We start from the raw sequence: 25,203 nt of genomic DNA, 5'->3' as shown, positions 1-25,203 counted from the left end.
CTACATAGAATTCCCAATCCCTCTAATTTTGTCCACCTGCATTTTGGATTTCCTTCACAGGCTAATTGTACACTATTTCAAAGTCCGAGTCTTTTTGTTCAGCAAAACAACTGTTTGGACATGTATACATATATTATATTTAATTTATACTTTAACATATTGAACATGTATTGGTCAACCTGCCATCTGGGGGGGGGGAAGGAGGGGAAAAATTAGAACAAAAGGTTTGGCAATTGTCAATGTTATAAACTTACCCATGCGTATATCTGGTAAATACAAACTATTTAAAAAAAAAAAAGAATGTCAATGTATTATGCACTAGTAGTCCAAAATTGTTATTCTCTCCAATGGTGCAGGTTGCCACCCAAAATTGTTATTCCCTCCAATGTACAGGTTGCAATTCCTCCTTATTTTCTCATCCTGTGCCCCTCTTATTTGTAACTTGCCATAAGGTTATTATAGGGTATCCACCTAACTTTCTGAAAGTCTTCCTTAATTTCTTCTAAAATTGATAGAATGCAAATAGAAAACAAGATTGCTACTATTAAGGAATCTCTCTCTCTTAAGGTGTATCTTGCTTTTCTTAATATCTGTCTTTTTCAGGAAGGTGAAAATAACAATGTTTCTTGAAATCAAATATATCTCCCTGCTGGCTGAGACACGATCATCATTGCTGAGTCATATTTAATTGAAAGGGTCTCCTAAGAATTTTAGTTCTGATTTCTTTCTTTTAACTCAGTCCCCATTCCAACCCCAGTCTCTCTGCCAAATAGTTCATCATCTAAGAATTTATTTCAACCCACTAGGGGAGCTCCCTAATCCAGGAGAGGGATCTTTATATAACATGAATCATCGTGCCATTTCAGTTCATAAAGCACATTTTCATAAAGTGAGTGCAATCCTCATTGTCTGACTACTGGTTATAAGTAGTGGTGTGCTGGTAAATGTTTAACAATTGGACACATTCCAGCTTAATCTCCATTATTTTCCATCACTTTTAAAAGTCAAGACAATGAACAAAACAATAAATCAAGCTCTAATATGAAATACTTCCCCATTTCTGAGGTATAAATGTTTATAATGGAAATCTACCCCTTGGCTCTCTGGAAGTAGTTGAGCTGGCTCCAGAATACTCTAATTATTAGCACCTTGAGAGGAGGAAGGAACCATAGAAAATGAATATGCTGTGGAAAAGGAGGCATCCTGGGGCCTCATTTCCATTTTCTACCTTGATGTCGCTGGAGTTTATGGAGATGGCTCTAGGAGTTTTGAGAGAGGAAGGATAGAGATTGAGGAATTATAAGGAATAATGGATGACTGATGGGTACCCATGGCGGGCACACCACCTTGCTGCTGAATACTGAAAATGTAATTAGGAACTTTAAGCAGGGGCCATTTCTACATGGGTGGGGTTTGTGGACAGTTAGATCAATAAGTCAGAACAATAAAGAAAAAAATTCCAGACCCTAGAGTGGAATTCCTGAGGCTATGGAGTTGTCATCCTGATATTTTATTTATCCTTGTGTCGGTGACCATGAAAAAGGCTGAAAGCATCCACAGTGTTCTACTGTGATCATGTAACACAACTCTTTTTGTGTTAGCTATTTATGTTCCATACTTGTGAGAGATGGGGGAATTATTAAGGGATGTTAACATACGTATTGGTTCTCCTTAGCTTTTGTACTGTGTCCAAGGAGGATTGAAGAAGTAGGAACCAGAAGTCCACCTGAGAGGATTTTGTGTTTGTTTTTGCTTGGAGAGTCAGAACAGAGAATGACTAGAATAGACGTATTTGGTGATACATGTGTCTACTATGTCTAAATTGAATCTGATGTTATCAGATCTAATTAAATAGTTTGCTATTTAATATGAGAGTGGCTAGAAATTCAGTTGGGCATTTAGATGGTACCATGGATAGAGCAATGGCCTTGCAATTAGGAAGCCTCATCTTGAATTCAAATCTGGCCTCAGATACTTAATAGCTGTGTGATTCTTGAAAATCCATTTAACCCTATCTACCTCAATTTCCCATCTATAAAATGAGCTGGAGAAGAAATATCAAACCACTCCAGTATCTTTTCCAAGAAAATGCAAATGGGATCAAGAAGAGTTAGACACAAGTAAAATGACAACAACCACCACAACAAAGAAACTACATTGGATCTGGGGGAAAAGAACATATTTTAGAAAAGGGTCTGTAACTTAACTGGGAGCGATGGATGCTGGGTGATTGATAACCATTTCTCCTAGTAGTCTGGCTGATGGGTGACTAAAATCCAGTACCAGGCAATACCATTGTTATGGATAGATAATAAGATCATAGCTTTAGAGTTTTAATGGGTCATATATGTCATCAATTCCCAATTCTGCAGATGGGGAGACTGAAATCCAGACATATAAAGTAGTTTGCCTGAAGGTTTTCTAATTCCAAATCCCTTGTTTCATGATCACTGACTTTCCTCTCTTCTAGATTCTACCAAATCTGGTTCTATCAGAGTCATTTTTTGTATAACTTTGGGTGAGTCCCACATCTGGTCCTATAAAATAATGGAATGGGCTCTATGTCTCTGATTACCTGAGGCTCTACATTTGTGATCCTTTGAATTCCATAACGTCTTATATAGTGAGTATTCAATAAGTGTTTTCTGATTCTGACAATGGGGAGAATAGAGGATTCTGTATTACTTCTCAGAAGAGAAGAGTCCTCTCTCTATTTATATTTTTAGCTTGGCTAATCAGAGATCTCACAATGAAATCTTGTGAAGTGTCTTGACATGCTATGTATGTACAATAACTGTCACTTGCTAAGAGTTCATTCTCTTGGAAAACTTCTTTGGAAAGCAGCCACAAATCAGGAAGGAATTATAAAAGGCCTTCGAGGAATCAAAATAAGTGTCACCAAATCCATACCCACAGGAATGTCCTCACACTCCTTACTAAGTGCTGATTCATTCTTAATTTGCAAAATATTCTAATAGTTTTGATTTTGTGGTTTTTTTTTCAGCTCACAGAAGATCAGAAGCTTAAAATGAGACAGAGGAGAAAAGAAGTGCTAGAAGCAAGAATCCCAAGAAGAAATAATAGCTCTTGGCCAGATGTTGAGAGAGCTAGGTAAATAAATGGCCAAGGAAACAAGGGGACAGAATCATGAATCTCAAGTCTATTCCCCAAGGTCCTTGCTTTAATTTTAGGGCATTTGAAATACTCAATAAACTTAGAAATTAGTCATTCTCTGACTGCTGTCCTGCTATTCTCCTCTTCCCACCTTCTAATTCCTTCCCACAAGCCATTTGGAATACTCTACCTCTCTCCTGGTCTGCCAAGGAACACATCTTTAATTCAAAGGATCTAAGATAGTTCTGAAAGTCTCTTTTTCCTAGATAAGGAAGCAAAGAAGTAGCAGAAAGTATGGTTGCTACAAAGTATGCTAGGTGGATTATCACAGAAGGCATACAGTTAATTTCTATCTCCTGATGTAATGCTGCCTCTCTGACTTGGCAGAAGTCCAGTTTCATTTTCTTTAAACATGTCTCTCTCGATTTCTTGCCCCTCCCAATCTGATGTGGAAGGCAGAGTGGAAGCTGGGTGGCAAAACAGACTCAAGCAGAACTCCATCCTGCCAGACCCTACAAAACAATGAGAGCCCTCAGGACTAGGGACCCCTTTCCAACTTTCAAAAGGCCATTTTCTAGAACAAAGGTTGTGGCAGACCTCCACATCCTCCAAGAGGAAATGGAGCCACACACAAAATACACAGATATGCAGTAAGTATTTAGAAAAGAAAGAAGTCACTGGGAAAGCAGTAACTATGACTTCCTTGAGAAACGATCATGCCAGGCGAATAGCAGTATCAGTTCTGAAAGGCCCTAGACTGGTAGAGAAGGAGGATGCTGTGAAGAGAACATATTTAGGCTTCAACATACTTCTTGTGCTGTCTCTGTGGATGAGATGGAGAAAGGGGTGCTGAATGATGTTCTCATCAGGTAGTTTCCAAGTGGATTGGGGGACCAGCCCCAAGGGATAGTTATTGAAGGTTCATGTCAAGTTGGAGGAATCAGAGATTTGAGTTTGACTCTGTGCTGTTCAATGTTGTTAACAACGATTTAGATTTGTAGTTCATTTGTCAAATTCAAAGGATCCACACCTGGGAGGAAGAGTTAGCATGTTGAACTACAGAGTTAGTATCCAAATGGGCAAAAAAGAATGAGCAGAATTGAATCAGTTATTATTTAAGAGTGCTGAATGTAAGATTCTGTTTGGACTCAAAAGGCAACTTTAGAACTTATTTATTCTTTCTTTTATTTTTTTTTCTTCTTTTTTTTTTTTTTTGGCTGAATGTAAGATTCTATGTGTGGACTCAAAAAGTCAACTTTAGAACTTCTTTTCTTCTTCTTCACTTCTTCTTCTTCTTCTTCTTCTTCTTCTTCTTCTTCTTCTTCTTCTTCTTCTTCTTCTTCTTCTTCTTCTTCTTCTTTTTTTTTTGGCTGAATGTAAGATTATATGTTTGGACTCAGAAAAGTCAACTTTAGAACTTTGTTATTTATTCTTTATTTTCTTTTTTGTTGTTTCCTTCCTTCTTTCTTTCTTTCTTTCCTTCCTTCTTTTTTCCCTCCCTCCCTCTTTTCTTTCCCTCCCTCCCTCCCTTCCTTCTTTCCCTCCCTCCCTCCTTTCCTTCCTTTCTTTTCTTCTTTCCTTCTTTCTTCTGAGGCAACTGAGGTTAAGTGACTTGCCCAGGGTCACACAGCTAGGACGTGTTAAGTGTCTAAGGCCTGATTTGAACTGAGTTCTTCTGACTTCAGGTCTGGTGCTCTATCCACTATGCCACCTGGCTGCCCCCTTTATTCTTCATTTTCAAAGAGGAACAATGGGGTGATGCTTTGCTTGTGAATTGGATTCAAGTGAGGAAGAGTTGCACATTATCAGTCTCCCTCTCTCTATTCCAGAGTCACCAAGGTTGAGTGACAAGACAAAAGCCAGGATGACTGGCAATGGTTCAGGATACAGTGGATGACCTTGGCATCTTCAGTGTGTGGCCACTGAGTTATTGGTGGTTTTTCATAGTCAAATATTTCTGTATTGTGAGTTCTTTATTGAGCAATGTCAAACAACAGAACCAAGAGTGGTAAATAAATTCATGTTCATTATCTTTTCTGGACATATTTTTTATGAGACATAACGTTCATGGTAAAATGACTTTACTAAAAAGCTTTTCGATTGACAAGAGAAAAACATAATGATGTTTCAAGTGCTGTGTTTTTCCTTGGGAAATATCTAAATGAATTTGTTATGTTTTAAAATATCAGTGCACTTAACTCCTTTTTTGGTCTTAATTAGAGAGATCAAACTCTGGATCTGAGAGGCAAAAGTGAAAAAAAAAAACCCAAGATTTCTGGAGCAAAACACTCACTGAATTCTAAAGAATTTTTGTTTTTGAATCAACTTAAAAGGAAAGCATTTTCCAAGCTTTAAAGAACTATGTTAATGTGAATTGTAACTCTGCTAGTGTTTCATACTGACAATTTTTTTCTCTCCAATTCAGGTAATTTCCTTTTATTTCAATTCCCTCCAAAAAGGATGTGTTTCACTTACTGTTTGGAACTTGAGCTGAACTAGGGAAAGGTTATGATCCATAAAATGATTTATTGACTGGCAACACTAAGCTCTCCTTCCTCAACAACCAACCAGAACCAAAAGAAAAAAAAAAGCATAAAAATGGGGGGGGGGGAAGATATCTTCTTGAGAAAACAGGTCATAAAATCATCAAATAAAGAGTATGTAACAAATTGGCTCTGATATGATTCCTAAGTCCTATAATGTAAAAGACTATGAGAAATATAGAGAAAAAAGTTATCAAGTCAACATACATAGATTAAGTGCCTACTGTGTACTGGACACTTTGCTAAGTGCTGAAGATGCAAAGAAAGGGATGGAATATAAAAGAATAAACTGATTAAAGGATATAGGGAACAACCTGGCTGGGAGTAGGGGGAAAACATTTATATGCCCCAGGCTTCATTAAAATGTATCTCATTGTAGCTTACATAGTATATGTAGATTTGATGAAATTTTTCATTAATGATGATGATGGTTAACATTTACATAGCACTTAGTATGTGCCAGGCTCTATGTTAATTATGTTACAATAATGACTTCATTTGATTCTTAGAACAATCCTGAGATGTAGATGCTATTATTATCCCTAATTTAAGATAAGGAAACTGAGTCAATAGAAGGTTAAGTAGCTTGTCTAGAATCACAACTAGACAGTGCCTGAGGGGGGATTTGAACTCAGGTCTTCCTGACTCCAGACTCAGTGCTCTATCCACTGTACCACTTAATTGTCTCATTCCTTCTTTGTGGACAAGATAAAAAGAAGTGCACTAGATACAATTAGATGAAATCTGAACTGGGTGAATGAGAAGACCTAAAGTTTAGTCACTTATGGTTTGATCTCAACTTGGAGGGAAATCCAAAGGGGAGAAATTGAGGCACCAGTGTTTGATCCTTCACTAGTATTGGGAATACTGTCAGCATAATAAACCACATTCATACCAATCATGTTATGCTGATAAGTGAAGGGGGGAAAATCTTTGAAAAAAATACAGCATTCATTTGTGTCAAAAACACTGAAATACATAGAAGAGGATTTCTCATTAATCAGGTCACTGAAAAAGCATTCATCTAAAACCCCAAGCTGGTATTATTTGTGACGGAAAAATACTTCAACAGGCAAAGCCAAGATGGTAGAATATGGGCAACAATTCAGCTGAGCTCTCCCAACATTCCCCTCCAAACAAGTTTAAAATAATGCTTCAAAGAAGCAAAGGTGAATTGGGAACAGACACCCAGCAGAATTTTCCCAACATGTCCCTCCAAACAACTTTAAAAAAAAAACATCTCAATTAAAATTTTGGTGTGGCAGAGCCAACAAAAGTTCAGGATGAGACACTTGTCTAGGCTAAGAAAACTTAAGAGGTTGACAGAAAAAAGTCTGTAACCCTGTAGTGGAGACCTGTGTGGACTTAACAGGCATGGTGGAAGCAACAGTAGTCCCAGCAAGAACAGCAGCTTCAGAAGCTCTTTGATGAGAGATGAAAAGGGAATTAGACAATTTATCAGAAAGGGATTACAAGCTATACTTTGCTGGCACTGGATACAGCTGGTATTAGTTGGCAACTCTTATGCCTTGTGATCCGAGTCACAGTTTCAGAGGGGAGAAGCGCTCTGGTGATCAAAGTGGGGCAGAGTATTTGGTCACAGTTCCAAAGCAAAGAGGATTACTTGCCCTTGTGGTTGCAGGGAATGAGGCCTTGGTAAAGATCATAATGCAGATCAGGAGAGCAATGACCACATCTCTCCCATAATCACATTGCATTGGGAGCAGCAAAAAACTTACAGATTCTTACTATTAGTTCTGAAAATCATAGCACACAAAAGCATGAAGTTTGAGACAGCACCTCTCTATCCTCAGGTGAGCAAATTCCAACTTTAACATAAAGTCTAGAAATAGGCTGGGAAACTACCAGCACCACCACTAGCAACACCTCCAACAAAATTTATGATAAAACAAAACAAAACAAAACAAAACTATTGTGGTGTGCTGGAACTCTGTCTTCCCAGAAATCAGCTGGAGTCAGGATCACTAAACGTCTTTATTCTTGATCTTTTACAGTCAAGGTCAGGGGGTTAGGCCTAGCTACCTCACACACACCTTCCTCCCTCAAACTCCAGGAGAGACTGAGTCAGCTTCTGGGTCTCAATTCCTCTTCCTCTTCCTCCTCCTCCTACTCCTCCCACACACGGCACTTCCCCCCTCTTTGTCCCACCAATCAAGTCAGCACAGAACAGCTGGGGAGGGTCAACCTTCAAACAAGTTAATAGGGAACAGTCCAATTGGCAATTAGTCTCAAGTGCTTCATTATCCGAGTGCATTGCTCAGTTCTAGCCCTTTACATCTCCCGCTTTCTTTTGTTTTAGACCACAGGTGGTCTAGCCATCCCTGACTTTTCAGGGAGGTGAGAACCCCAAAAAGGAGGTGATCATGCCCCCCCTGACTTCTCAAGAGGGGAGATGAAAAGCACCAAAGAGAAGTGGGGATTTGCTAGCCAGTTTCTGGGTTGAAGGGCCTTATTAGAGACAAGTATGCACAAACCCATTAACATGGGAGGTATTACACAAGCACATAGCAATAACACAAAGGCTATCACTAATAGTGATGACTCCCCCACAGTCAGTGCAGACTCGATGTGGTGTAACAAATAGGAATTGTACATGCAAGTAGTGATATAACAAACAATATAAATCAACATGGTATTGTAAGAGATTTCCAGAAGTCCTAGAAGGAGGGTATGTAAATATCAGTCACACATACCCCTTCTTAGGCAACCAAGAGATAGTCCAAAACCAATCTATTGTCCATTGCTTCACGTGTTAGGGAATCCAATGATCCCCACAAGTTTTTGAAGTCCCACATCAGTCTTTTTATATGTTAGGGAATCCAATGATCCCTACGGGTTTTTGAAGTCCTGCAATAGTCTTTTTATATGTTAGGGAATCCAATGATCCCTACAGGTTTTGAAGTCCTGCAACAGTCTTATGATGCCTCAGAGAATCCAATGATTCCTGAGGACTTTCAAGTCCTACAATAGTCTTATGATGCCTCAGAGAATCCAATGATTCCTGAGGTTTTCAACTCCTATAACGGTCTTATCACATCTCAGAGAATCCAATTTAAAGTAGTTAAAGGAAGAAATAGATAGTAAAACTATACTAGTGGGGGATATAAACTCTCCCTTTTCTGAAGTAGATAAATTTAACTATAATTTTTTTTAAGTTGAAAAGATGAATAGAATCTTTAAAAAGTTAAATATGATAGATTACTAGAGAAAATTAAATGAAAATAGAAAGGAGAATATTTTTATCATGGTGCCATTACAAACATTGACCCTGTATGTGGGAATGAAAACTTCACAATCAAGTGAATAAAAATTAAATGTACTCCTTTGGGGTCACAATGCAATAAAAAGTTATATTTAACAAAGGGCCATGGAAAAATAGATTAAAAATTAATTGGTAACCAAGTAATTTAATCCTAAAGAATGAGTGAGTCAAAAAACTAATCATAGATACAATCAATAATTTCATTATAGAGAATGAATACAATGAAACAATATTCCAAAATTTATAATGTAGAGCCAAAGTAGTACTTAAGGGAATATTGATATCTCTAAATGCTTATATCAATAGACTAGAGAAAGAATCAATCAATGAATTGGATATGGAATTTTAAAAACACTAAAAAAAGAACAACTTTGAAATCCTAATTAAATGCTATTTTAAAAATCATGAAAATCAAAGGGGAGATGAATAAAATTGAAATAAAAATTATGTCAATCAATGCAGAAAAAGCTTTTTGACAAGATGCAGTTGTCATTCTTATTTAAAACATTAAAAAGTATATGAATAAATGGAGGTTTCTTTAAATAAAAATTAATACCTATCTAAAATTATTGGCTGACATTATCTATAAAGGGAGTAAGCAAGGAGACTTCCCAATAGGATAAGGGTGAACAAGGGATGCACATTATTACCATTGTTATTCAATATTGCACTAGATAACTAGTTATAACAATAAGACAAGAAAAACAAAAGACAAGAAATTGCAAAAACATTTAAAAACAAAACAAAACAAAACAAAAGAAATTGAAGTAATTAGCCACAAGGAAAGAAAACTACCACTCTTTGCAGACAATATGATGGTGTAACTAGAGAGCCAGCTAAAAAACTAGTTGAAACAATGAACAACTTTAGCACAGTGGCAGGATATGGAATAAATCCACACAAATCATCAGCATTTCTGTTTATTACTAAGAAAGTCCAACAGGAAGAGAAAGAGAAATTCTATTTAAATAACTGCAGGCAATGTTAAATAGTTGGATTTGCCAAAACAAACCCAGGAATTATATGAACATAATTTAAAAAAAAAAAACTTTTCATACAAATAAAGACAGATCTGAACAACTGGAGAAATATTTATTGTTCATGGATAGACCAAGCCAATATACATAAATAACCATTCTACCTAATTAATTAACTAATTTAGTATTATACTACTCAAACTACCAAAAATTATGTTATAAAGATAGAAAAAAATTAAAAGGTTAAGAACTTCAAGGGAATCAATTAAAAAATGTGAATGAAAGTGGTTTGTTAGTATGATTTCAAACTGTATTGCAAAGCAGTACAATTTTGTACTGGCTAAGAAATAGAGTGGTGGATCAGTGGAATGGATTATTTAATAGTAAATGACCATAGTAATATAATATTTGATAAACCCAAAGGTCCAAGCTTTAGGTATAAAAACTGACTATTTGACAAAAATTGCTGGAAAAACTAGAAAGCAGTCTATCAGAAGCTAGGTATGGACTTTTATCTCTCTCTCACACACACACATTGAGATAAGATCAAAATGGGTACATGATTTAGGCATCAAGAGTAATATCGGAAGCACATTGTGCAAGAATGAAAAATTGTACTTGTCAGATCTATGGATAAGGGAAGATTTTATGGCCAAATGAGATAGAAAGAACCACAGGATGTAAAATGGGTAATTTTACTTACATTAAATTGAAAAGATTTTATACAATGCAGCCAAGATTTTAAGGAAAGCAAGAAACTGGGAAAATTTTCACAGCAAACATCTTTAATAAAGGTCTCAGCTCTCAAATATATAGAGAAATGAATCAAATTTATAAGAATGCAAGTCATTTTCCATTTGATAAATGGACAAAGGATGTGAGCAGTTTTCAGAAAAAGAAATTAAAACTATCTATAGTCATGTAAAAATGCTCTGAATCACTATTGGTTAGAAAAATGCAAATTAAAAGAACTGAGGTACCTCCTAACACATTTCAGACTAGCTAATATGAGGGGAAAGGAAAAAGACAAATGTTGGAGGAAATGTAGGAAAAGTGAGTCAATAATGCAGAATTGCTGTTGGTGAAGAGCAATTTGAAACTATGCCCAATAGGCTATAGAACTGGGGATATCCTTTGACCCAGAAATACCACTGCTAACTTTCTATCCTAAAGAGATCAAAGGTAAAGGAAAAGGACCTATATGTGCAAAAATATTTATAGCAGCTCTTTTTGTGGTGGCAAAGATTTGGAAATTGAGGGGATTCCCATTATTTGAGAATGGTTAAATAATTGGTTGCATATGATTATAATGGAATATTATTGTGCTATAAGAAATGACAAGCAGGATGGTTTTACAAAAAAATCTGGGCCGCCTTATATGAAGTGATGCAAAATGAAGTGAGCAGAAGTAGGAGGACAAGGTATAAATAGTGACAGCAATATTATACAGTGATCAATGGCTATTCTGATCAATACAATGATTTAAGATAATTCTGAAGGACTTATGATGAAAAATGCTTTTCACCTCCAGAGAAAGAACTGGGAGAATCTGGATGCATATTATTTTTCATTTTCTTTCTTTTCTTGATTGCTTTATATAATTGCACATGTATAATTGATGTCATATTTCTTTGCTCATATCCCACTTCAATAAGTGGGATATAGGAGGGAGGGAGAGAATTTGGAACTCAAAAAATTTTTTTAAATGAATGTTAAAAATAAATAGTTTTTAAGAAGGAAAAATACTTGAAGTTATCTCAATAAGAATGGGAATAAAGCAAGGATACCTAATGTTTTCACTCTAATTTGATATTCTGTCTTATTTCTTACCCAACCTTAATCACTGATTGGGTGTTGCCTCAGTCAATTTGAGACTTGTTAAAAAGGCCAAGGTCTCCCACTGTATCCAGGGACATCTCCAGCTGTTCTGATCTCTATCTTGCCACTCGACCCAGATGACTCCGGAAGACAAAATGAGGCTGGTGACTTAGAACTATAACATACAAGAAATACTATATTATTATGTAATTTTTTAAAAATTCAGGATAAATACAGGCAATGCTATCAGAAGAAGAAAAAAATGATTGATGAGAGAAATTCTTGCATTTAACAATTTCAATAAAAGTCTATCAAATAGAAGCTGTAGGAGATTAGCATATCTGTGAGAATATGAACCAGTCCGCAACTGAGAAGTGAGCAAAATTTTTTTCAAAACAAAACAAAAAAAACCAAATTATTAATCAAAAAAGCAGTTCTCAATCACTGATTCATGGCAAAAAGTTGCAAAAATAGGGAAATTCAATGTTGGAGGGATAATGGAAAGACAAGCACTCTACTACTGATATATTTTGGAAAAACACCTTAGGGTTATGCAAGAAAAGTTATTAAATTGTTCATGTTCTTTGATTCCAAGATCCCCATTACTGAAATTATATCCTAAGGATGTTGATAAGAACAAGAAAAGACCCACATGTACAAAAATATTAATAACAGCATCATTTGTGATGCTGGCAGCTCAGTGGCACAGTGAATTGAGCCCCTGGACCTGGAATCAAGAAGTCCTATGTGCAAATATGGCTTCACAAACTGTGGGACTCTGAACAAGTCACTTGACTTCTATTTGCCTCAGTTTCTTGATCTGTAAAATGGTGCTAAAAGCACCTTCCAAGTTGTTGTGAAAATCAAATGAGATAATAATTGTAAAGTGCTTAGCATAGTATTAAATATTAAATACTATGTTGCTATTATTTATAATCATCATCATCATCATGGATTACTATCTCTTCCCAGAGTTGTTGATAGAATCAAAGGAAATAACTGCAAATTCTTAGTATAGTTCCTGGCACATATATATGTTAGCTATTATTATTATCATTATTAATACCTTCTTTTCCCCAGGGTTGTTGTGATAATGAAAAGCAGATAGTATTTGTAAAATGCTCTGCAACATTTGAAGAGCTATATAAAAGACAATTATTATTTGTGGTGGCAGAAAACTGAAAACAGAGAATGTGCTTAATGTTGGATGAATATTTAGACAATGGCTGTGTATAGATAAAATAAAATGGTATTGTATATAAGAAAAGAAAGATGCGAAGGCTACAGAGAGGCTTTATGAAATGATGTGGAGTGAAAAGGGCAAAGCCCAATGAACACATGGGTAGTTACAGAGATATAAACGAAGATAACAGTAAAAGGGAACAAAACTCAGGTCAAAAACAATGGAAAATGTTAATGGCAAACTATCAATGTTAGAGCACACATCCTTCCTTTCTGTTAACAATCAGTAAACTTCAAAAGTGAAAGTGACACATGCCATCGGTATAATGAAGCCATTTTGCCAAACTATTTTCACAGGAAGTACTTTGTGAGAGGTTGGTGTTGGTGTCTGTGGACTATTTTCTCAAAAATAACATTTTTTTTAAAAGAAGAAAAATGTTAAGTCCAAGTAGCTAGCTATATTAAAAAATTGACTGGAATAATGAAAAGCATCTCTATCTTTGCCATTGTGATGAACTATATAAATATAGTTTTATAATTTAAAAAGAATCATGGGATTTGAAGAATCATAAGATTGGGAGATATTTATATTTATGTCTTTTCTTCCTTTGGTTTTCCTACTTTTTTTAATCCTTAGCTCCTTTTTCTAACATCAGAGCATCAGTCAAAAACTAATTAGAATTTTGCAAGGGATTTCAAGTCTTTAAAGAGAACTGTTACAATGGCCTGATCATGGTAGGGGGCTAACTGACCTCTGAGCTCTGGTCTATTGTCTTAAAGTCTCCTTGGAAGCAGGTTCACCTTGTCAACTAGAGGACTTAAAGCCTGGGTCACTGGGCTGGATTGGGTCAATGGAAATTGACTTGATTTTATATTTAGGAGCAGCTTTGTTATTGTCTGATTTAATCAGTTGTAAAAGCAATTTATATCTTGACTCTTTAAACTTCCCAGATTTCTTTCATCCTTAAAAAAAAAAAAGTAGAAATCAGCTCTGATCTCTTCTTAAGTCATCAGTCTATATCTCTTGTCTTTTGAAATCAAACTTAAAAAACCCCACAAAGAATCCTTTTACCTTCATTGCCTCAACTTCCTCATCTACGTCTGGCTTCTGGTTGGTTCTTGTCTTTCCTACCAGAACAGGACCAAAGGATATCTCCATGTTGGGGTCAAGGTACGATATGTTCAACTGCAACTGACCAGACCAATATGAGTTCAAAAGGCTCTTCTACAAATTGGGCACAAATAGTCCCCATGAATGGGGAAACTGGGATATTAATACATTGTTGGTGGAGTTGTGAACTGATCCAACCGTTCTGGAGAGCAATTTGGAATTATGGCATTTGAACAATATGATGAGGCCATTGAAGTTGTGCTCTTTGCAATAGAGACTGAATGCTTGGCAGTTCAGTCCAAGAGTGGACTTCAGTGTCTGGTACCTTATTTTTCCTAGGGATCTTCAAAATCTTCTTAAAACAATTCAACTGGAAGCTATTCAGCTTCCTGGCCTGGCACTAGTAGACTATATAGGTTTCCCAGGCACATATCAGTGACATAACACAATGGCTCTATCAATCTCCAATTTTATTTCTTCTTCCCACACTTTCTTTCAGAGCCTCCCAAGTACTAGGCTAGTTCTAGCAATGCTTATGTCAACACCATCATCTCTGTGTCTATCCCTGCAAAGTACACTGCCAAGGAGGTGGATATAGCCACAGCATTAACTCTCTTCATGTTCTGTAACCAATGATTCCAGGGGTGGATGACGTGGTGCTGGCCCTGGGACACCCTCTGTTTTCTTGGTGTTCATTGTTTGATCAAAATTAACACAAGCGCCAGGTGATCAACCCACAGTCTTTTGCATCTCAGTTTCAAGGCTGCAATACCCTCTATGAACAAGAAGGCGCATACCGACTCTCCCTCTACTTAGTCTTGGCTTTTTGCTTTTTCAGGTTAAATGATTTAAATGCACTCTTAGTGTAGTTGCTCACCCTGAAGCTGATTTTGTTTTCATGGAAGACATTTGACAATACTACTGAAAACATCATATTAAAAAGCACAGGAGCAAACAGGGCTTTGCATCACTCTATTGGTACCTGGGAAAGTGTAAGAGTGCAGTCCATTTTCCAGAACCTGCACAAACATTGTCATAAAACTGATGTATAATGCTGACCAACTTTGGGTGTCCACATTTTGCCATGATTTTCCACAAGCCACAATGATGGACAGTACCAAGGGCCGTAGTCAGATCGATGAACTTTTGGTTCAGATCTCTATCAATGAATGTTCTGTTCAAATCTATTCTTCTTGCCCTTCTGGAGTTTTTGGACAACAAACACCATATTCATTCTTAGGCCCTTTCTTGGTCAACTTGACACTTCCTTCTGCTTCTGAATCCCTTTCACTTATGATTTTGAACATCCTATTGTTTCTTACTTGTCCTTTTCCCACTCTTGTCTTTCCAAACCTGACTGAATTAGTCCCACCATCTGCCTCCTCTTTGGATGAGCTGCTCACTGAAACCAGAAGGAATTCCCGAACTCTTCCGACTTGACACATTACCAGTGTATGTCATCACATTGGCCCTCACTGCAACAAGGAAATTCTTTTATTCTTCCCTAATTGATTCCCTGTCATAACTCCACAGAAACAATTTCAAACCTTACATTCCTTCTCATGCATCCCCACTCTCTCTCATCTGAGGAGCTTGGCTTCCTACACTACTAAAAAAGAGACCATTCCATGAGAAATCACCCGTTTCTCCCTTTCTTCATATTAAAACTCCTTGACCTCATCTACTCTCCTCTCTTTCCTTCCAGGTGCTAACAAGGAAGTGAAATTTCTTGCCAAGGTCAAGAACTCTTCTGCATGTGCATCTGATCCCATCCCCTCCCATTTCTCCCAGATTTTATTCTTAATCATCCTTTTCCACCTCAAGAGGTAGAAAACAGCTTTGTTACCATTGCAGAGTTACCTAAGGCACTGAGAGTTTAAATCCCTTTCCCACCATGTCATGGTTAGAACATCTAGGTGGTTCAATGGATATAGTGGTGGGCCTGGAGACAAAAAGATCTCAATTAAAATCTGGTCTCTGCCACTGATCTTAGGCAAGTCATTTAACCTCTATTTACATTAACTCCCTGGAGAAGAAAATGGAGACCCACTCCAGTATCATTGCCAAGAAAAGTATCATGTAAGGGTCATGAAGAGTCAGACATGACTGAACAACAAAAGTACTAAAGAATGTTGTTTTATTGGCAGCTAAGTGGCTCCGGGGGATTGAGCACTGGAATTAGAATCAGGAAGGCTCATTTTCCTGAGTTCAAATCTGCCTTCAGATATTTATTAGCTGTATGACCTGGCCAAGTCATTTAATCTTAATTGCCTCAGTTTCCTTATCTGCAAAATGAGCAGGTGAAGCAAATGGCAGACCACTCAGGTATCTTAGCCAAGAAATCCCAAATGGGTTAAGAGAAGCAATTGAGCAACAACATGTTAGAAGTTGTCCTTGAGTATGGGTCTTTCTCAATTCATATCTAACCTTTAATCTATTATTTCTGTCTCTCTCTCAGCTCCTACCATTTAAGAGGGAAAATAAACAAAGAAAAATGGCCAAAGAATCCTCATGGAGACTTAGCTGAAGGAATTAAAAATCTGTTGTGACATTTTATGCTTTGCGATTCATTTATTTAAATGTAAATAGTTGCAAAGCAAATTTAATTGGCAGTATTCATGTTTAATATTGTTTATAATAAATCATTAAAAATGAAAAGCACAGAGCAACTGCTTCAAATATTTACCACAGCCATGAATTTAATATCATGGTACCACAGATGTCCCCTGAACAGTATTTTCCTTTTCCTCTTTAGGCATAAATGTACCAGTATTATTTACCAAAGGTCTATAAAATAGCATAATCATCAAGGCGAAATATCAGCTTGCTTTAGGAATGTGTGTGTGTTTAGCTGGGAATGGGGGATGGATCACTCCAATTTGGTTCTAAATGTGCTCAATGTTGGAGGGCAATTTTTACTAGTGGGTGAAAAAAAAATAGACTATGTTTTGTGGGTTTAAGTTAGATGCCAAAAGACCTGCCTTGCTAAGAAATCCTTTGCTGAAGGCTGAAATGTTCACCACTCCCTTCATTCTTTTAAGATTTTTAAAGCCCTGTAGCTGGGTTAAGCATTCTGCTCTCTAGGTACCAATAGCAAATGTGAATCAGAAAGGATTGGTTTATGATTATGATTAATTGATTATGATTAATATAGGCTACTATCACTGTCACCATGCTGAGAGCCTTCAGGGCATAGGACATAGAGAGACAACTTTTTATGGAGCAGAAGTAGGAGGAAAGGGAGAAGTGCAATGTATAGGGATCTGCCAACAGTGAGCTCTAGACGAAATCAGAAGCTACAAGCAGAGAGGAGCTCCTTGAGATTGCATCTAGTCAGCCTGTAATTGGAGTGACCAAGAGTCACTACAGCACCCACTGGAGCATTCCCAAATGAGAACTGGGGGTAATAGGAGACTTTACACCACACCGACATGACTGGTAGACTCTGCTCACCAGGCAAAGATCATGGCACCTGCAATTGGCAAGGAATGGGCATGGCAGAGCAGTATGATGAAATCACCAGAAAATATCAATGGTCCTGAAGTATTGGAGATAGGTATTGCCTTTCTATGCATGAGTCTTAAGCAGGTATGTCCTACATGTTTCCCTCTTCATACATAGTCCTTATGTATATTTGCTCCTTTCTCTGAATGTACATGTATTTGTGATCTAGTGTTTCATAAGTTTAATAAACGAATATTTTAGTTACTTTTCCTGTTATGTTATTTCCTTAAATGCTGTGGATCTAATTATGTTCTTTGTCTGATAAATAAAATTAAATCCACAAGTGGGAAGGGGGTGCTTATCTATAATTTTAAGTAGTTTCAGAGCTCCTGAATACTGTGAGACTGGAGTAGTTTTGTCACTGTGTGAGATGGAGGCATGTACCCACATACTGATTTAAGCTAAGATATCTGAGATTGGGGCAGCTAGGTGGTGCAGTGGATAGAGCACCAGCCCTGAATTCAGGAAGACCCGAGTTCAAATCTGATCTCAGACACTTAACATTTCCTAGCTGTGTGACCCTGGGCAAGTCACTTAACCTTAGCCTCAGGGGTTAAAAAAAAAAAGATATTTGAGATTTATTGTAATAGGATCAACATATACTCAATTTTAAATCATATTTGGTAATCAACTCTGAAAACCTTTGTCCAGACCTGTTTGAACTTTTGCACAGAGTATGTTGGGTAATTTAGAACAATCCCTGGGGGAAATTTCTCTGCATTCTACAAGAATCTACAAAATCTCGATTGCTAAACCTTTTGACCAAAAATGGGGAGAATTGGGATTCAATGGGTTAAGTAGAAATAGGTGGATTTGAGCCAAGAATTGCACACATAAAATTGAGAAGTATCTACACTATAATTGAGAGTTAGGATCTTCCCCTCAGAAATTCTGACATTTTCAAATACTAGAGTTAGAATCATAAAACATGTGTAAGAAGGCTCGGTTTATCCAGATTTCCACAAGATTTCTGGAAGATTATGGAGTTTTGCAGGGAGAGGATGGAAAGAGAATTGGAATACCCTGCTTCACATTATGGTTCTTCTTCTTAATTCACATATGGCTTTGGGAAAGTCAATTCCTCAGAGCCCCAGTTTCCTCAAAAATGAAATGAAAGCATTGGAGTGGCTGACCTCCAATAGCCTTTATAGCTCTGAAGATGATCACAAGTGTATGAAGATAATGCTGAGGATCAGTCAGTTCTTCTTGGAGCTGTTTGTCCAATGGTGGGGATGAGTCAGAGCTGAGTCGGCCATACTCTTTTTCCATCTACCTTGGAACCTATGTTACTTGATTGGCTAGAACGGAGTAGGGGCGAATTGGAGGGGAGCGTCCTGTGACAATGGAAGACACTAACATAAATTGGCCGGTGCTTGAGATTCAAACAATAGACAACAGCCTCATTCCTTCCTATTCTTTATGGAACTATTAGCCAAAATCTTTCCAGCAATTTTCCTTGTCCTAATCTCACCCTAAGGTAATTTGGGGTGCTCTCCTTATTTCTGTTCTACTACCTGAAGCCTGAAGACTTGAATTGTCAGACCTTTAGCTGAACAAAGATGTGACAACATCTCAGATCGATGTACGTCACTGACAGATTATTAGAAACACCGGAAAAGTTTGGTTGGAAATACCCAAGATTCTACCCTGGGCCAAGTCAGTGGGCATAGGGACAGTTATTGTTCCAGAGGACAGTCCTACAGGGGGGTACAATGCCGCCAGGAAAGGGCGCCTCCTCTCCTGTAACCTTGTGGGGGCCAGAAGGGGCCTTGTCCCTAGATAATGGTGCCACAGGATCCAGAGCAGGGACGGAGGCCCTTCGACTGTTCTTGGCCACAATCAAGTCCCAGGGAAGGTTAACTATCATCACAATGCTGCTCTCTTGGGTTTAGGGCCTACAGCCCTCCCTGAGGTGACTTTCCACGAGTCAGCAGGAAGCCGTCCCCTCCCACATGGGGAGCTGAATAGACTGCAGAGACTGCAGAAAAGGAAGCTGCCAGAGATGGGGCCGAAATGATGCTTCCTGCCAGGACCTTTAAAAGGACCGATGCAACTTCTGCAGTGGGACCTGTATCTAGTTGATGCAGGGTGGGTGAGGCTAGGATTCTAGCTCATTGTGACACACGGACACCTGAGAGGGAATTTCCTCCAGCAAGGTCATGGCAAGGGTCTGGCTGAAATCTGAATGCAGTTCCCCACCCTTATCCCCAGCCTGACATCCTGCTCAAGGGTCACCTGTAGTCTCTAGCCCATGCACAGTTTAATAGTCCTTTGGGCAGAGTTCCAGATTGCTCTCCAAAATGGTTGGATCAGTTAACTTGAAGTATTTTTGAAATTAATATACTCTGATAAATTTTACTTTTTTCCACCACTTTTCTTCCCTCCCTCCCTTCCTTCCTCCCTTATCTTCCTTTTTCCTCCCTCCCTTTTTCTTTCCTTCCTTCCTTCCTTCCTTCCTTCCTTCCTTCCTTCCTTCCTTCCTTCCTTCCTTCCTTCCTTCCTTCCTTCCTTCCTTCCTTCCTTCTTTCCTTCCTTCCTTCCTATTGGTAGACATGAACTTCAACATATCAAAGAATCTCTGCAGTTGGTCTGGTGCTCCCTTTACTGTTTAGACTCCAGTCCCTCCAGCTCAGTGGACTTTGTAAGTCATCATGGCTGAGCAGGTGATGTCCCAGCTCTAAGAGAGGAGGTCCCCCAAGCTTAGCTAGAGTGATTCACATCATAGCCTGAGAGTGGACTTGAACTTTTTGGCTTAGAAGTATCTCTGAGCTTGGATTCTATGGACACCACCTTCAGGAACCCAAGGTGAATCTTCACATTCCAGTGAAGAATCAGAGCAAATGGCCGGGGGTAGGGGTGGGGAAGAGAGACAGGGGAGAGTCAAAGGAAGAAAGAGACAGAAGAGTGGAGAGAGAGAGAGAGAGAGAGAGGGAAAGAGAGAGAGAGAGAGAGAGAGAGAGAGAGAGAGAGAGAGAGAGAGAGAGAGAGAGAGAGAGAGAGAAGAGAGAGAGAGAGAGAGAGAGAGAGAGAGAGAGAGAGAGAGAGAGAGAGAGAGAGAGAGAGAAAGAGAGAGAGAGGAGAGAGAGGGGGGAGAGAGGCAGAGAGAGAAAGAAGGAGAGAGAGAAGGAGAGAAAGAGGGAGAGGGAGGGGGGAGGAAGAGGAGAGAGAGACAGAGACAAACAGAGAGACGAGACAGAGACAGAGAGGGAGAAGGAGGGAAGAGATAGATAGAGACAGAGGCAGAGAGAGACAGACACAGAGAAAGGAACAAAAATATATAAAGAGGGGAGATGTTGGATAGAGGCAGGCAAATCCTGGGGAAAATCCAGGAAAGTAGAAAAGGAGGTAAACATGAAACAGTAAAAGCAGGAAAAGGATTGTGCAGTTAAAGACATAGGAAAGGAAAGTACTATGGAAAAACAAAACTTTGTTCTGACAGGAGGGCCAGGATCATATTTAAAGTCAGAGGCTAGAGTGGACTTCAGAGGCAATTATTCCAACTCTTTCCTTTGCTATGTAAGGAAACTGAAACAGCCTGGGAAAATTAGGAAGACATTTTCCTGAGTTTTCTTGAAACAGCAAATAAGAATAGTTTTTCTTCTTTCTTCATTTTCTTTAGCATTCTATTTTTCTAAATACATGTAAAGATAGTTTTCAACATTCATTTTTAAAAATTTTTTAAATTAATTTTATAATTATAAGGTTTTTTGACAGTACATATGCATAGGTAATTTTTTTTACAACATTATCCCTTGCATTCACTTTTATTCCGAATTTTCCCCTCCTTTCCTCCACCCCCTCCCCTAGATGGCAGGCAGTCCCAAACATGTTAAATATGTTATAATATATCCTAGGTACAATATATGTGTGCAGAACTGAATTTTGTTGTTGTTTTCAACATTCATTTTTGTAAGATGTTGAATTCTAAATTTTTCTCCCTCTCTCTCTCCTATCCCTCTCCTCTCCTCCAGGCAGCAAGTAATCTGATATAGGTAATACATATATCAACCTTTTAAATAACAGTAGTTTAAAAAATATTTTATGTACTCAATTACATCTAAAAAGATGTAACATTTTAAAAATTTTAACATTTTTAAAATTTTGAGTTCCACATTCTCTCTGCCTCCTTCTTTACTCTTCTCATTGAAAAGACAAATGATTTATCTGGATTATACATGTGTGGTCCAGGCAGAATGTATTTCCAAAGTAATAATAGTTAATGATAATGATTAGCGCTTATATAGTATTTTAAATTTTCCATAGCACTTTATATGTGTCAGTTGATTTTCACAAAGTCTGCAATACAGATACAATGATTATTCCCACTCTATTGGTGAGAAACTGAGAGGTTAAATGACTTGGGTCATGCATCTCCTAAAAGTCTGAGGCTGCATTTGAACTCAGGTCTTTTTGGAGTAGTTGCTTCTAAAATTCTGAGGATGGTCTGGAGATAAAAAGAAGAGGAATCCCTGCCCTCAGGAAGCTTACATCTGATACTATCAGAAGAAGGAAAAAAAAAAACAGAGGTCTCCACTGGGAAGTTTAATAATGACATTTCAATAAATAAATTGTTAGCAAAAATTAAGAGCTGTTCATTAAAAAAATCTAAAATTTTAAAATATTTTATGAGTGCTATGAGAATGAAATATTTTATGTCAGCCCCAAAGCATATTTGTGAGGCTGGGGGAGTTAGTCTTTGTTATAGGTGGGAGCTCACAAACTGTTACTTTGATAGACCAGATCCACAAAAGTAACTTTGGCCCTATGAATATATTAACCATCTTCTGGGGACTCAACCAGCTAGTGCAAGGTGGTGGGGGGGGGGAGTAGCCTCACGTGGGTACTAAATTACCATATCTATCAACTTAGATTCTAAGACTATATTTCAAGGGCTTTAGAAATTCCTTGTGTGCTTGCAATGGTTTGGCTTACTACAATGCATTCTGATCTGTTGATTTATTTCATTTAAATTAAATTACGTGTACATTGATACCACTTTACTGTTAAGATGGGAAATATTGCTAGTGAGAATATTTCTGAGTAAGGCCTTATCTTATCCGATACTGTACTTTCCAGATTTAAAAAAAAAAAAAAAAAAAAAAAAAAAAAAAAGTTGCCATTTGCTGAGCTCACATCTGGTGCTCAGGTTCCAGAAAGCCCTAAGCATTTTTCTTGAGAAAAACTTTATCCCTGGATTCTAGCCAATGGAAAAGCACTATGAGAAACAGGATCCTCTCTAAGAAAGTGAATCTCTCCTAGAGACCACTGATGTTGACCAAAAAAAGCCAAAATAACAATATCAACCTGTGTTATAAGCAAAGAGAATAATTACAGAAACATCTACAGAAGCACCTGAAGTTCAATGGGGATTTTCAGTGCACCTCATCATATAGTAGAATGTACTTTTCATAAAGATTCTCAATTTGTATCCCTTTGTTGTCCCTTTATAATTTGGTAGTGTCTCTTGAGAAAGTAAAAGTTCCATAATTTTAGAGAAACCTTAGGCTAAGAGGCTTTTCTGGAGATTATCTGCCAAATTTAAAGCCTGAAAATTAGCTCCATTTCCAACATGGATTTAGTTATTGAGGAGAACAATAATTGAATTGGGCTAGAAAAGATCTAGATACTAGTTAGTATATTTTCCCAGGATTGTTGTGCTGATCAATTGAGATAATATTTTTAACTCTTACATAGTTGTGGTAGAAAGAAATGATGAGCAGGTTGATTGTCAAAAACATGTAAAGATTTGCATGAAATAAGTGTGAAATATAAGTGTGAATATAATAAGTATGAAAATGAAAATAAGAGTGAAATGAGCAGAACCAAGAGAGCATTGTATATAGTAAGAGCAAATTCAAAGGACAACTTTGAATGACGAAATCATTTTGAATATCATAAATGCTTTAATCTACTACAAAGAACTTATGAAGAATGATGCTATACACATTCAGAGAAAACTGATAAATAGAAGTATGTATAATATGGTTTTACACACACACACACACACACACACACACACACACAACACTTGTATCTAGCTGTAGCCTTCTCTAGAATAAGGTGAGGAGAGAGGTACAAAAAATGAAGTGTATAGCAGAGAATAAAGGTAAACTTAGAAGGAAATATAGAAAAACAGTGCAGTTTTGAAGATGATGTACAGTGTTTATTACATAATTTTTTTAAAAGCACATATGGAAATTCTTGGTTTTATATTAGATCCTCTTTTTCTGTGTACATGGAAATGTTCTTTTTTGTCTTTTGGTATTAAAGTTCAAAATGACTAATTTTTTCATTTATTTATTTTATTTATTCATTTATTTATGAATGAATTTATGAATAAAGTTATGAATAATTTTTAAAAAAAGAATGAACAACATAAATAAAATCACATATATAATATCATATATATCTTACATATACATGGAGGACATAGATATAGATATATTTTAGCTGCCATTATTAGTATCATTATTGGTATAACATATTTTACTGCCAAATATTTTAAAGTCACTTGTTTTCCTTTGCTCATCTGTAAAATTAGGGGTCAGACTACATGCTCTCCAAGACCCCTTTCAACTCTGAATCTATGTCTTTGTATTTATTATTTTGTTAACTCTGTTAATTAATTATCTAACAAATAAGAGAAATATTGTCCAAATGTGAGGTCTGAGTCCAAGAAAGGTAGGATCAGAAAAGGCTTGACATAGGAAAGGACCATCTGGTTTGAGCTTTAAAAGACAAAAAGCAATTCCATGGTATGAGGTGGAGAAGCATAGAAAAAAAGAAAAGGGTGCTCCATAAGTAGGGAAACTGTCAGGAGCAGAGTTGTGTAGGGGAACCAGAATGTCCAGAGAAAAGAAATGGAATTTGAGTAGTCTTGGAAGAGAGCATTGGGATATACTAGATTCTGAAATTCTTTGAATGTTAGGCTAAAGAAAATTTGAACTTTTCTAGGTCAGTCATAAGTAACCTAGAGATTTCTGGACAGAAGAATTATGTGGCATACACCTATGAGTAAGGAAGATTAAACTGGTTACATTAGGTCAAGTATGGATTGGAGGAAATAGAGAGCAATGGAAAGATTTCTGAGTATTTATTACAATCCAGATAAGTATTAATGAAACATTATGCTACAGTAATTGATGTTGGCATATGGGGTTTTGTCTTACTACACTGTATCCCTTCACCCCCATCAACATGTTCACCTATTAGAATTAGACTATGATTTTCACTAGGAAAAGGATTGTGTTTCATTGAAACATCCCATTTTTCCCATTACCTAGATTTGTGCTCTGTAAACAATGAACCCACAAGAAACACTAATTGGGTTATTGTTTATTCTATTCAGTGTGTGTGATTATTCATTTAAATATTATCTTTATTATTGGTCTTTAGGGGTAGAAGTGAATTGGATGGAGGCAGGATCTCCACGACCTGAGATTAAATTCATTCTGTATTATTTTTATTGATCTTATTTACAATTAGGTGATTTTGTGTTGTAACTATCTAAGTCATGGATTTTTGTGTCAGAACTTAGTCAGAAAATCACTTGGCCTATGGTAGGTTAAGTTTAAAAATCCAGTTCTCCTGCTAGTCACTATTCTTGCCTCCAGGAATTATGCTGCCCTTAGGGGGGGTAATGTAAGGGAAATCAGGGAATCAGATCTAGTA

This window comes from Sminthopsis crassicaudata, chromosome 5 (genome assembly GCF_048593235.1).
Source record: "Sminthopsis crassicaudata isolate SCR6 chromosome 5, ASM4859323v1, whole genome shotgun sequence".
In the NCBI taxonomy this organism is placed as follows: Eukaryota; Metazoa; Chordata; class Mammalia; order Dasyuromorphia; family Dasyuridae; genus Sminthopsis; species Sminthopsis crassicaudata.
The sequence above is the reverse complement of the archived record's forward strand: the minus strand, read 5'-3'. Positions refer to the sequence as shown.